General features: G+C 39.3%; 1 long non-coding RNA gene across 1 annotated transcript in view; it reads right to left on the bottom strand.

Annotated features, from left to right (window-relative positions):
- LOC148213693 (uncharacterized) overlaps window positions 1-14,832 on the bottom strand; it is a 37,559-nt gene that overhangs the window by 14,566 nt on the left and 8,161 nt on the right. The window contains exon 2 of the long non-coding RNA XR_015793991.1: window positions 7,147-7,213. This is a non-coding gene — a long non-coding RNA (uncharacterized LOC148213693). The remainder of the gene's footprint in view (window positions 1-7,146; window positions 7,214-14,832) is intronic.

The raw sequence follows: 14,832 nt of genomic DNA, 5'->3' as shown, positions 1-14,832 counted from the left end.
CTGAGTTTCACCCTTCCTTAAAAGCCATTCTTTATTCCAGGGAACCTCTTTGAGCCATCTAAGGCCAGATTTCCTTAGCAGACAAGACTTCAGTCTACCTGCTGGGATCCCACAAAAAGGGCAGAGGATTTTCAGAAGCCTCCACTGAACTGGAGGTAACTGGGCTTTGCATGAATTGAACTTAGCCTCTTTAGTATGTTTTCTCCTTAAACCTCAGCAACACAGTCTTCTCAGATTCTTAAAACAGCCCCTTCTCTGTCAGGTTTCACAGCCTGGAGGAACCAGCCAGCTTTACCTGATTACCTGGGTGCAGATCAGATAAGGGACCAATAAACCAACATACACCCTCTATCTAGGCTGAGTCTCCACCTCCAGAAGGACTGTAGATTCAGGAAGCCACAGAGCACTCTGAGCTGATCCAGCCAAAAAGCACTTGTAAGCAGGTATTGACAAAGACCCCTTCTCTTCCTTCTGCACATTTTGGAAGTTCTATCTGCCACCAGTCCTCAAGAACCAGGACTGTGCAATGGAGTGGTATATTTCCCTCCTGTTCCTAATCCATCTATTAGCTTTCATCTCCTTTTTTCTTTTTTATTTCTAGTCTTTCTATTTATCTGTTATATATAAGCTGGTTTCTCAGTGCCAATCTTCTTTCACCCTAAGAATTTCCATTCCCTAACTCTAAGGTCATAAACCATGACTCATATAGTTTTGCCATAGGTCAGGACACAAGTAAGGGTGGAGTATCATGATGGTACCGTGTATATGTTGTCATTTTGACATAATCTCAGTTTGCTGGGGATGCCTGTGTCCAAGTCATGCATATCTCTAATTTCTCCTGCTTCTTCAAAACTCTCCCTTTCTCCCTAGTGGGTCTGATGAAAGTAACATTATGGCAGGAGAGAAAAAAGGACTGCCGGGGCATATTTTTTTGCCATAACTGGATTCAAATAGGGACATAGTGACAGAAAGCAGAAGCAGAGTTCAAGTATGTAAAACCAAGACTATTTTTTAAAGTTTAGCATTGCATTAGAATACTGTAAAAGCAGATGGATAATTATGTTCTTATCCATGCAGCAATATATCAAATTCTCTAAGCATCTGTACATTCTTGTTTGCTTCCGTCTTGATAAACTGCAACCTTCTGTAAGAGGGTCCGATCCTATATGCTCCTGTAGGCATCTGTAGCACCCCTTCCCCCTGGCCAGGATTGCCATTATTTTTTCTTTTCCTGCTCCTCTTCCATGTCTTCTTTAACATATCAAAGGTAAGATTTTCATTAAGGGACAACCCTGAAAGCTGGTTCAGATCATTCTCACTCTGTCCCTCCTTCACTGGGCTCTTCTTCTCCCCACCTCTGAATCATGCATTCTCTTTTCCCCCTTCACCCCATATCAGGAAGCAGCACCGGGGCCTCTTGTTTCTTTCCTTCAATATTCCAGAGTGCTTCGAGGAGAGAAAGGAAGAGGGACAGGACAAGACCTTGGCTGAAATTCATGCATGCATGCAATGCGTGCGCCATTGAATTTGATTGCCTGTACTCCAGTCCCAGTGACAGTATTTATAAGGAGTTCATGACAAGATTGATACTTATATTCAAGACTCCCTATTGGCCATTTCTGTGTTCAGTCAAGTTACCACTGAGTTCTGCACTATGTTGAATTCACAGGCATAGCTAGATGCATCTTCCTAAACAAACTGCAGGAAAAAGGATATCCAGGTCAGACCTCTTCTGACCGTGCAGAATCCCAACCAGCAGTCATGGATCTGTCCTTACAAACTGACACTGTAATGAATGTGAGAGGATGCATTTTTATCCTTCCTTTCTCCACTTTTTACCACATATCCCATTGAGTTTTTCACTGATAGTCCCAGGAAGTGGAATCCTTAATAACAGAGGTATGTTATAAGTTGTAAATGCAAAGCAGCGGAGTGAGAACTGATACTTTCACTGCCAAGAAACAATGCTTAGTTGCATCTATGTGTGATTTACAGTAATTGAGATTGCCCTTACATGACTTCTTAGAACAATTCCTGTTCCAGCATTTGCACCATAGTGATTCAGGTAGCACTTATGTAAAGATAAATATCCCTCATGTTGCATTTTATCATTTACATAGGGAAACTCATTTTAGCTTGCAAATTGTCTTCTCATCTCATGTTCTTGGGATAGATAAGTGTTGGTCAAATACAGTTTGTGGAAGTGCCTGATCGCGTGTATTGCATCACCATCTTAACATGATGCATATCATGCACTGAGTTGTGGGTGAACGATTATGGCACAATCTGTGACCCTCAAGCTGAACACAACCAACCAGCCATGTAACTGTGGCTTACCAGGGTCTTCTTTGCAGGCCAGACAGGAAGAAAAGTAGAGGAAGTTATGAAGTCTTTAGCTGGCTGATATACATGGCTAGTGGGCTGTGCTTGCTTTCATGGATCACAAACTGCAGAGGTCTTCATAAGTGATACTGATGCCTAAGAAATAAGTAGCAAACATGGAAGGTAAGTATAAAGTTCTGAAGTTCTATTTCTGATATTCTGATAATGAAATCTGCTCTCCAATTTCTGGAAAAGTTTCGTTCCCTATTATAAGGTAAATCCTCTTTCAGTCAGGCTCAACTGGCAATTTCAAGTGGCTTTCTTGGTAGGATAGGTTAATTGATTGCGAGGCTTCTGTCACTTGGCAACAGTATGGGAGTGATTTACCATTATAGAGATAGAAGATGATGATGATGATGATGATGATGATGATGATAGATAGATAGATAGATAGATAGATAGATAGATAGATAGATAGATAGTTAGATAGATAGATAGAAAGGAAGAAAGGGAAAGAGAGAGAGAGAGAGAGAGCAAGCAAGCAAGCTCTTGGAATTTCATGGCAGTTTCCCATCCAAATACTGTACTAACTAGATCTACCTTAACTTTTTTGAGGTCAGCCAAAGTCAGCTAGGTTAAACCTTGTTTTCTCTCTCATTCTTTCTCTTATCTCATTCTCGGTATGCTTTAGAATTTCATTAGAATTTCGTTTGTTATTGATCGTGCATTTGAACTTACTGCGTTAGTGTTCTCTCTCTTTCTCTCTCTCTCTCTTGTGTACCTCTCTATCACTCTGCAATCTATCTGGTTGTCTATGCTTCCTGATTTGAAACAAGTACCATGGAGAGATTCCTTCATGATATATTTTGGAATTGAACTGGAAGAAAACTAGAGTATCTGCAGACATCCAGAGAGATTATTGTACAATGAATAGGACACCCATACCCAACTCTTGATCATTTCATTAATATGATCATTACAAGTACACCACCCCGCACCATAAAGTTGAGTATTTCACCAACGTTGTGGAGGGAAAGAACGCCCCCACCCCCAAAAACAGTATATTTTCTACCAGTTCAAATGAGAATAAGGAAAAAAGTCTAGGAAAGATTTTTGGAATAGCACTCACTTTTGGTAGCCATAGTCTGAATTAGCCATAGTCTTATTTTCATACAGTTATTAATAAGCAAAAACTTTAATTATGCTGAGCTGAGGGTATTCACTTAAAAAAAAAAAAAAACACTTTTCTTATTGCTTGTTGTTTTGCTAGCTGCCTAGAAAACTGCATCACAGACACCACACAGCCCCAGCCTAATAAAAAATAATGTTATTAAAAAAAATGCTGCATAGGTGTTTCTTTCCGCTGGACTACACACAGCATTTTAAGTTCCTCTGTAACTTTTATTTTCCCTTTGGAATTGTTATGCTCACAGATGTCATTTCATGCTTTAGAAAGCAAAGCTGCTCAGCCACCTTGGCCATCTAATACCCACCATCGAAGCAAGTTGTTGAGCCGGGGACCTAATACCGCCATTCCCTGGCCAGGTAGCACTACCTGAGGTCAGAGAAAATCGGAGGAAGAGCAATCCCATAACATTCCCCGCTGTGTCTGTAGTCAACAGGGGCATCGTTTCAGATTTCAAAAGAGTGGAATTCAAGCAACTAAAACTGGGGGGGGGGGGGAGGGAAGGTTGTGAAATAGGGTTCCAAGATCATGATAACCTCACTGTTTTTTTTTCTTTTCTTGTAAAGAATGTTTAGTTCTTTTTAAAAGTTTCATGATCATTATAGCAGTTTCATTGTCAAAGATCAGCCATCTTATTTTGTAGCCTTTTCAATCATATGACTCTTAGCACAAATCATAAACAGAGAGTTGAGCTGTTTGGCTTGACGGGATAAAGCAGTGGCACTAATTGTCTTAACCAGCTGCTTTGCATCTTTCCAACAGCTTTCTCAGCACATCCAGAGCCAGGAGAGGCTTATGCGCATTGCACATGTACAGAAGCATCCTCTGACTATTGGATATGCCAAGAAAGGCTATCAGAAGCAAAGCTGGCATTTTATTTCAAGGGCATATTGCCCCATAATGCAGCTTTAATAGGTTGCTTCACTGAAAACATCACTCAGCTAAAGCATCTTTAAACTTAAGCTCTGTACAGCTTAAAGGAAAGGAGGTGGCCTTATGGTGTGCTACTTTTGAAGGCATACAGTCTTGGCTTGTGGGAAGAAGATTAGCTAAGTTGGAGAACCACTGTTCGCTAAAAATGCAAGGGATTTGGAAAAAAAAAAAATAATGGGGCCTTCAATGTGACCTCACTTGTCTTCCCTAAATATCATCCTTGCTTTCAAAATTTTGCACAAAGTGAAAAAGAAAAAAAAATGTCACTGAAGACAAGTTTACACAGGAGAAATATTAAAAATAGATTTTACAGCATTAATAGGAGTAGCAAAATGGTCAGATTTTGTGTGCCTTAAACTGCTATCCATCTCTGTTTCCAAAATAATTCCATATTGAGATCAATTACTTGATCAACCAAGGTTCAACATTCCAGTTATCTGTTCTTATCCTTTCTGACTCTACGTTTGATTGATATTAAGTTAGGTTTCTGTCACTTGGATATGAACAATCACCACTTTTGAATTATTATTTGTTGCTTAAAATATTGTAATCAATCTTTCTAACCCAGTGACCTTCAGCTATCATTCACCCCCACTATGACCAATCTGGCCAGGAACTGTGGCAGCTGTAGTCAAACTCATTTAATGGATACTAGGTTGGGAAAAACTGATTTATAATGAGGCATGAATCAGGCAAGATCCTACATGAATTTGCAATTTAATTTAGAGAGTTGATTTAACTTGAATTCGCAGTTCAGTCTTATAAAACCTCTGATATAGCACATTTTCAATGCTAACGGACTTGCCTGTTCCTTTAGGCAATTGCTTGTGATGCAGAGCATAAGCCAAACCATTTCTGTCATTCACTTTACCTACTCAGAGACTTGTATCAGATTGTACAGAGCCAGGACAAAATATCTCTACATTTTGTTTGAATATTAGTATGTGAAATCAGTTACATGTATCAAGTTCAAGCTGAAGCTGCGGACACAGTGGAATACACATATTCAGCTGTTACAAAAAAATGCATGTAGAGAAATAAAATCTGTTCATGCCAACCTACAAGTACAGAAGCTGGCTTCTGCATGTGAATGTTCTCTGGTAGGTCATGTTCTCTCTTTCTGGATGAAGAAATGATTCTTTAATAATATGTAGTCCTTCCATTCCAAGCTGTCTGGAGCCCGTCAGAGATGAATGAAAGCCTAAACTACAAGGAACAATAGGCATTTTAAATTGAATGATTCCAATAGCCAAGTCCTTAAATATATGAAGTTGGATTTGATGCAGACTGAAAAGATTTTAGCTTTGGGTGATCATGTTCATAAGCTTTGTGGAATTCTCCGAATACCGGTAGTCTTGATCAATCTGACATGCATTTATTACTGTGTTTGTTCACAGTTCTGCTAACAAAAACTCAGAACAGTTGCACACCTCCATGTGATTCGAGTTTTTGCCTCTGGAGTGATGCTGGCATTTGTCTTCATTTCTTCTGAGATCTGTCCTGTGTCATTTTCCTCTACTGTGTACGAAGTTCTCCAAGCAAATGTTCTAACTCAACCATCTCATAAAGAAAGCTGTTCTCTGTAGCAACCCCAGTGAGTGTAAAGCATCTTTGATATCTTACTTTATCCAGAAAATATTCAGCTAAGCACATTGCCCTAATTTATATACATCTGGTGTTGGTCCATCATTTCACCTGGACATATATTAATGATGAATTATGAGAAACATGTTTTAACCAATGTAGTTTTCAAATCATAATGAGCTGTGCTAGGGGGAAAAGTGCTAACAGAATAACATAGAGATTATCCCTGGATTTGATCTGTAAATAATTTTGTAGAACTGGATTACAATATGTAAGTAAGATCACCAGATAGCTATGAAGTGAATAATAGACAACACTCAAACATGCACACACGTGTGAGACAAGCATTAATGGAATTATTCTGGAGGGGAAAAGTGCACATCCAGATTGAAATTGCAGGGAGAAACAGGTACATGTTTGACAGAACACATGAATTATTATATGCATTACCACCTAACAAGGAGGAAGGGATACCTGAAAGATTTGAGTTTTGTGAATTCTGATAAATCCTTGATCTGCTCCTAATGTGCAGAGACGAGTACATTTATTCTGCAAATTTAGCCTGTCTTCAAATGTTGTGATGAAATTCTTGGCTCAAAAAATGTATCAAGTTGCATTCACAGAAGTTTATTTTGAAATGAAATCTATTTAAGAATGTGGATCTTTGCATGAAAATATTTTTGAAAATAGCTGAATAGATATTTAAATGCAAAGTTTGGTGTACAATTACTTTTAAAAAATCACCAAATATAATGAGAAAAGAATAAGGAGTGCATATGAAACTGACAATATATCCAGTTAACCTGAGCTATCCATCCTTAGCTATGAATCAATACAAAGTATACTTTGAAATGTTATGTATCTATCATGACATACCTGAATTAAGGAGATAAAGAGATCTGATATTGTTTCCTAGGGGAATTAATTTGTGTATTCCAGCAAAATAAATTCCATTGCACCATAAATCAAATTAATGAAAAACATTCTCTGCTGTTTATCTTTCACTAGTCAAACATTTTTTTAGGTAGGCATTTCATGTATAATCAAATTTAAGTGAAGTGAAGATTTCTGTAAATTTAAATATGTATTTTCAATTATGCTTTTAACTGTTTTGAACTTACGTTGTTGTCTCTTTTTTGTTTTCAGATAATTGCCTTGAGCAACTTCTGTTGATGAACAGAGGAATACCTGAGCAAATAAAAATAAAAGAAAGTCAAGGCCCATGGCTAAGGAGATGACAATGGTCCACCTAGCAACTATAGTGTCTACAGGTGGGGAGGGGATCAAAAAAAAGTCAAGATGGGAGCAGTGACCATACAGTTAAAACCCCACCTTTTACAGTGTATGTAAAAAGGGGGTGGAGCTTTAATTGTACAGATGGGGATGATACATAGACTTTTTGACCCCCTCCCCCCCACCAGTGCCTTAGGGGACTATTTTGAAGCCACCTTAAAATGTTTACCAATGTAAAACTAAATGAAAGAAATTAATTCCAGAACAAATGTGACTATCAGAACAAGATGCTGCTTCCCCTTTGTCAAGAATTTATATGCAGCTATACCCATCAATTAGATAAAACTGTGATCAAGTTACAGTCCTAAACCAGTGACTGTCTCATTGATGATCGCAGCTGTATGGTTTTGTCTCTCAGTCTCCATGGGATTGTTGCATCATATATAATGACATCATAGGCTATGAGTATAATATGGAAGAACATGAAAGGTGCTAAGATGTTAAGCAGGAATGCCTGCTGTCGTAGTGCAGGAACATTCAAATTGATGATGCAGGGCAGTGTTTCCTAACCTTGGCCACTTTAAGATGTGTGGACTTCAACTCCCAGAATTCCCCAGCCAGCCATGCTGGCTGGGGAATTCTGGGAGTTGAAGTCCACTCATCTTAAAGTGGCCAAGGTTAGGAAACACTGGTGTAGAGCATCAGAATTAGGTTGAGCTCCAGCAATGACACACACTCAAGATGTTTCTCAATAAGTACGAAAAAAGTATATATGGTGAGATAAATCATTTCTGCACACTTCTGAAAATGGAGTTCTTTCTAATGTTCAGACTGTGAGTACTAGTTAGGGAGCTCTGACAGCACCACAAAGAGGGATATGTCCCCCAACTTGGGGGAATGGTAAAGCTTATTTAAATGTTAAGGGGGAAAAAAAATAGAACCACTCTTGGGGGAAAATGCCAAATGAGAACTGAACACATTCAGTGGCTATTGAACACTTACTAAATTTAGGAGAAGGGAGGGAGAAAGCAAGGAAGAAAATTAATAGAATGGGACTTTGAATCTTGGACCGAAACACTCTATGCTGTAACATTTGCTGCAACTCTCACTTTTTCCCTAAAATGTCTACATTCAAAACTGCATTCTTTCCTTGTACATTTACACTACAATACCCACCTTCCCTTTGCATTAATGAACAGATATTTGCCATGATTCACCTTTTCATTTAATGATCTTCTGAATGGGATAGTATGGCTTAGCTGAAACTTTAATGCAATCCTGCTTTCTTCGCACAACACTGACTATAGAAATTGGAATGTCAAATATATTCATTTCTTTATATTGGCAGTGGTCCCAAATGCCTGCTTCGTAATTTGCCAAATGCTAAGCTGAAAAGGTGCCCAAACCTTTAGGGCTGCATAACAGACCACGTAGCAGATATTTCTGTCAAATATGCAAAAGGAGGTTGAACAACAGGCACAAAAAACCCTGTATGATCATTAATATTATATTCCATAGACAGGTTTTTCCCTTTTCAAACTCATAGCAATGTCATTCAATGGTGTGTTAATACAATAATGTCACAGTTGTATATCTATTCAGGATTAACCGATAATAGGTCTACTAAACGAATTATAGTCCTTGACAGAAAAAAATCCCTAAAAGGGATACATTTTAACTGAAAAAGATTTCCATTCCATTCTCGCTGCATTCATGCATTGTTGTTGCTCCTGCTTTTCTTGTGCAAACTGATGGCAGACTGCTAGGATATATTGCTTGCCTGTTTGTTTGTTTGTTTTTAATCTAGCCCACTTTAGACCAGCTTCATAACACCTAGGTAAGGAGTAAGAAATCTACTGGGACAATTCTTCTCCCCACATTGGTACATTGGCCCCACATTTCTTATCTGAAACAGATTCCCGTCTGGAAGATTTACTATTTCATTTTTGCTTCTCTGATTTGTGTGCCCTTTCCCAACTTAGCTCGTTGGCTTCTCATGGCACTTCATTTTCAAGGTGTTCTTCAAATTGCCAGAAGCTGAGAGTGGGATGACAGGAGATGGATGACTCCACAAGGCACCCTATGGCCTTCTTTTGCAGTTTCTGCAAATTGTCTAGTTCAGGCTACTACTGGAGACAAGAGAACAGGCACAAGGCGAACCAGCCAGCTTTTGAATATCAAGATGTAATTGAGCACCTCAAGGATTGGTGTTGCTGGGTCAGTGCACGAGTTGACATTTTAAAAACCTTACTGGGGACAATCACTGAATAACCTGAATATGTAAGTGACCTCAGATACAGGAGTCCATACATCAGAAGCTTGGCTTGATGGCCATACCCCAAAGTGATAATGTTGTTGCTACACCAAAACCAGCAGTCACCACCGCTATTCTTTGCTGGGCAGACTGCTATATCTGGCTTTGTTCTTCTGGCTCCCTGCAAGTCTTATTCTCAAGGACAGGACTTCGATTTCCTTTCCTAGGCCTAGAGTACACAGCCTACAGCCTATGGCCCTGAGAGGCTCCCAAAGCTTTGAGCCTTCCTAAGCTCAAAAAAAGGTTGGAGTCAGGTCAACTTTTTATTTGGTTTAAATTAAGTGTAGAAAACACTGCAATCAGTTAAAGGATTATTACCTATGTGTATAATATGGTTCTGCTTCTGTAGCTGTAATAAAGAATTACAATTTAGCAGCCACTTTTGGAAGTGCTCTGGGGACACAAAGCTTTGGGGGCCTCATGTGGCCGTGGGCTGCAGGTTGTACACCAGAGGCCTAGAACATGGGATTTGAATATAAAGCAAAACTCATGTTCTTGAAAATAAGTCTTGTAGGAAGCCAGAACATGGCCAAGGGTAGCAACCCACCATGAAAAGAATGGTGGTGAACTGTCACCCAGGCAAAGCCCAAGCTTATCTATGGAAGCATTTGATAGATTGATAATCATGGGAAACCAATGGATTCTTGCTTGCATGGATGTCACCTTGGAAAGACATAATCACTTGGAGAAACTTTTCACATTGTTTGAAGTGAACAACTTACTTATCACCCACACTGGAGTTCTTATTTATTCCCCATACTTCCTGTAACTACATGGCTGCTGCCTATAGATTGTATCTGTTGGGAACTTGTCCAGATCTTTTCACTTTGTCCCACAGCTTTTATCTCTCTGGGTGTGGTTTTTACAAAAAGGTTTAGCAATCTTTTCAGGTGGTGAGCACCACTGTACAATTTCACATCATGTCACAGTCACTGGAAAATAAACACAAAATAATACGAAACTAAAACAAAATGATTCAGATCTTGCAAGATCTCATGGGAGAATCTGCAGGTACTGAAAAAATTAATTCTCAAGATATTGGCTATGTTTCTGTTTTGTTTTGCTTTTCATTTTGGAGGTCAGTGGACACCTCATTGGGACATTTTGTGTGTTGTAGCATCTGCAGATGGTGCATCACTAATAAACAGTCTGAGTGATTTTGGGAAACCAGAACTGTGTGACGTTCTATGAAGCACAACTTCCAATGGATCGTTCTATTCTGATGGCACCGCAGTTGAGGCAGAATAGAGTAGCTGTTTATGCTAGAATTCCTGAGAACAACATTTGCTAGCATCCATAACTTAAACCAGGAATAAATGTCTTTCTGTGCTGAATCCTATTTGAAATTTTAAAAGCATGTGGTGAGCACACTCAAAAAATGGCACCATGGGAAAGTTGACTGTGCAGATGCCTGGCCAATCAAAAGCACTCATTTACCAGAAGGTGAATTAGCTTTCCAGGATGATCTCCACTATTTCATTGGGGTCTTTCTGAGGAACAAAGACATTCCTGCACGTAAATATGGTGCTAGAAACTGGTGTTTGGCTTTGCAGTTGTCAAATTCCTATTTGTTTTATTAAAATACTTTAAAAAGGAAGCCTGGTAGGCATCAAATAGGGTATTTGGGAGCACACCAGTGGTCATAAACATCACATTTTCTACCTCTGACATAGATGCAGAAAGGAGATAGTATTGCTAGAAAATCGTTCTAGTGATGTCTCCCACTTTTGGAAACTCTTGTCTAAGCAAGTTTTTCTCATACTAATATTCTTGCCTTTTATTGCCACATGATTTCTAGTGTTTGTTTTTCCTTTCCTTTCAAATGGGTCATTTGTTTTAATGGCTTCTTGGTTGAATAGTTCAATTTTTTTAGCTATATTTTCTGCATCTTGCTGTTCTTATTATGCTGTCTTCTGCCATATTCTTTTTAATTAATTTGATTTTTTTTTCAGGTGGAATATCAACTTTAAAATAAATAAGCAAGCATACACATTAACTTGCAGTTAGGAAGGATAATGATGGGTTAAAATATTTCATTTTCATTCGTTTTGTTTTTGTTCTTAGTAAAGTAAGCATAAATATCAATGCTCCATTAAAAAAAGGGGGGGTATTCACTAATTACATAAGATACCCTGGCAGTTATGGACATTAAGTAGAAAATTATTCTGTACATACCGATTGTGTTAGAAAAGCTACACACTGAAAGAATCCTATACTCTAATTAAAACAGAATGTCTCACTCAGCTCGACCCCAGTTGCTATTCTGTTGAAATAAATCTATATTAGATTAAACCTGATGTAATACAGAACAGCATTTTAGAGTGAAATTATTATTTCATTTGGTTCTATCAGTAGTGGTTGAGACCTACAGTTACCAGTCATTTAAGTAAAACATGCACACATGCATACATAAACACAACTTATTCTTTCAAAGGATGCATTTCAGCAATGGGTTATAATTTTTCAGACCCGGTTAACTAAGAGTGTACTGTCCTATAAGGTCCTCTCAAGCTAAATCACTCCACTTCCCTTGTCCATGGAACTGTACAGATTCTTATTTTAAGTTATCATTACTTGCATGGAGTGCATTTCACCAATTAAGTTTACTAGGTAACACATTCAGCAAATGGTGCAGAGACCTCCTTCCCATCCAGAAGTTCAATAAATACACAAACTAGATAATTCACTTCAACCCAACCCAACCCAACCCAACCCAACCCAACCCAACCCAACCCAATCCAATCCAATCCAATCCAATCCAATCCAATCCAATCCAATCCAATCCAATCCAATCCAATCCAATGGAAGTAGTAAATCAGTACACGCAGAGAATATCCCCCTGTTTAAAAGAACTCCTCTTTTGTCTCATTTTGTAATTCTGGTACATTGCAGACAGAGATTGCTGCAGTTTCTCCATGTTGGCTACAGTTCAGTGCCTCTACAGAAACTGCTATCCTTATTACCAGTTCTATAAATACCAAGCAACAGAAAAAGCCAACAGATTTTTCCAATTCCTGTAAAGCTTCATCAGTTAGCAAAACCTGGTCACCATCTCAGAAGCTAAGCAGGGTTGGCCTTAGTACTTCAATGGAAGACCATCTGGTAATTCCAGGATTTGAGGCTAGACTAGAAAGTTGAAAAAAATCCCAGAAGAAGGTAATGTCAAGCAATTCCCATAAGACTGCCAAGAAAATTGTATAGCTATAGTCAGTCTTGTCTAGGGTGTCTTTCCAAGCTTAGTCCTAGAAAGCAGCTGCTTCTGATCTGGTATTTCAGTCAAAACAACTTAGGGGTCTATTTCTAACACATCTGCCAATTTTGGAGTCACTTGCAGACAACATTGATCTGATGCCCTCTTTTTAAATGACCAGAGAAGGGGTTAGATAAATTACAACGATTTTCCTGTGTCTCATAGCTCATGCACTTCTGTGGAATCAATGCTATATAGAGGGACTATTATCGGACTTGGGACATAGTCTGAAACTGGGGTGAATGAAAGCATTTCAGAACAAGCTTGTACTCATCTAAGGCAGGGCAGGCAGCTTTGGTCTACATTGTCCCAGTTTTAAAACATCTGTAAAACTCAGGCCCTCCAGTATGTATGATGATGATGACCCAGAAGCCATTTGGCACAACTGGCAAATGGTGCCAAAAAAGTATTTTAGAAATTCCTTTCACCATTTGCTTATGCAAATTGCCTTGATGGGGAAGGGACAGGGGTGAAGTATTGGATTCCGCAATCAATATGTCTGTCCTCAGCTCAAAATAATCTTTGTGATCAGAGCACTATTGATTGACTTCCATCACAACCTTTGGGATGGAGGCGGGTGAATGTAAAGACTCTAAGAAAGCAACAATAAAGTAGCATGGATCCATTAAAGGTCTGAAGCAGTGTGACATGTAATATAGCACTATTGTGATCCTAAATGATTGTGTGAGAGATGAAAAGGTTGTAGCTAATGGAGGCTAAATAGCAATTTTGTATCAGAGACTTTTGGTTGATGTAGACCTTGGGCCAGGAAAGTTGTAACAGTTATAAACTTTTTAACAGAAGCAGCTATGAACTGTTAGAGATTAACAGCTGGATTGTCTTTTTACATGGTGGAGAACAGAATCTCTACTAGTTAACAAATACATTTGTTCTCCTTAGCTCAAATATAGGCTAAAGGGTTAAAGCAAACTATATATTAACACATCGCTGGTCAAAGAGTTCTCCCTACGGGTGTGTAATACAGCTAGAACCCTATTTAGGAATAGGGATTGTCAAGGAAGAAACAAGGCAGCTGCATATTTTGAGGACTGAGGGGGAAGGATAGCTGAGATCAAATAGATCCTTGTAAGATCACCTCAGGCAGCAGCAGTGAGAGAGATTTCTGAAGAAATCCTGAGGTGTGGTTACTGGTTAGCTTGCCAGTGAAAGGCTGTGAGATTTTGGGAGGAGGCAACTGCCTGGCTTTTTTGGCTGCATATTTGATTAAAAGCCACCCACCAAAAGGAAGATTGGCAGTTAAGCATTGTTAGCTCAAACAACTGGGAATCCTAGGTCTATTCCTCATGACTACCTTAAGATGTATTTCTCCTTTGACCCCAGACAAAAAGTATGCCAGCATAATTTACACTGCCCCCACAGCTCAGCTCCATTCCGTCTCAGTGACAAGGCTGTCTTTATAGTTTTAATGTGGGGCAAGCTAAGGGCAGTTCTACCTCTCCCGTTCTGCATCACCTGCTGACAGGAGGAAACAAGCATAAATCGTCCTTAATGTGTGGTGGGACAAGTTTGGGCAACTATGGGTGAGTGCCTGGGACACAGACCTTAGTCACTTTCAAGTTGCCTGAGTGACAGGTCATTGGGGCAGTTGTCTGTGCTAGTGACCTGTCATCTGGGCTATTTCTCAACAGAGTTCTATAATCTTCTGGAAGACCATTAAACCTGTGTCCAGAATTAACCTGGCTGACAGACTGCAGAACAAAGGAGGGGGGTTCTGGGTGAAAGAGAATGAAACTCTCCCAGCACATTGGCCAGTCTTTCTTCCACTTTACCCTGCAACCTCTACTTTACCTGGGACCTTTGGTTGGACTACAAAGGGAAGTAGACAGAACTCTTGTCGATTTCATTGCCGCTCCCATATACCTCCGATTGATGCACAAAGAAGGAAAGAGCAAGTGCTGGCAGAGAGTGCTATGGCTGGCAGCACCAGGAAGTAACTGATGAAGTAAGTGAAATTGTGTTGTAATAGGTAAAATGGCACCCTCCCAAATA

The sequence above is a fragment of the Python bivittatus genome, unplaced genomic scaffold (genome assembly GCF_059951505.1).
Source record: "Python bivittatus isolate LINGU-HERP-01145 unplaced genomic scaffold, Pbiv_v1 ctg000840_np1212, whole genome shotgun sequence".
NCBI classification, from domain to species: Eukaryota; Metazoa; Chordata; class Lepidosauria; order Squamata; family Pythonidae; genus Python; species Python bivittatus.
The sequence above is the reverse complement of the archived record's forward strand: the minus strand, read 5'-3'. Positions and strand labels throughout refer to the sequence as shown.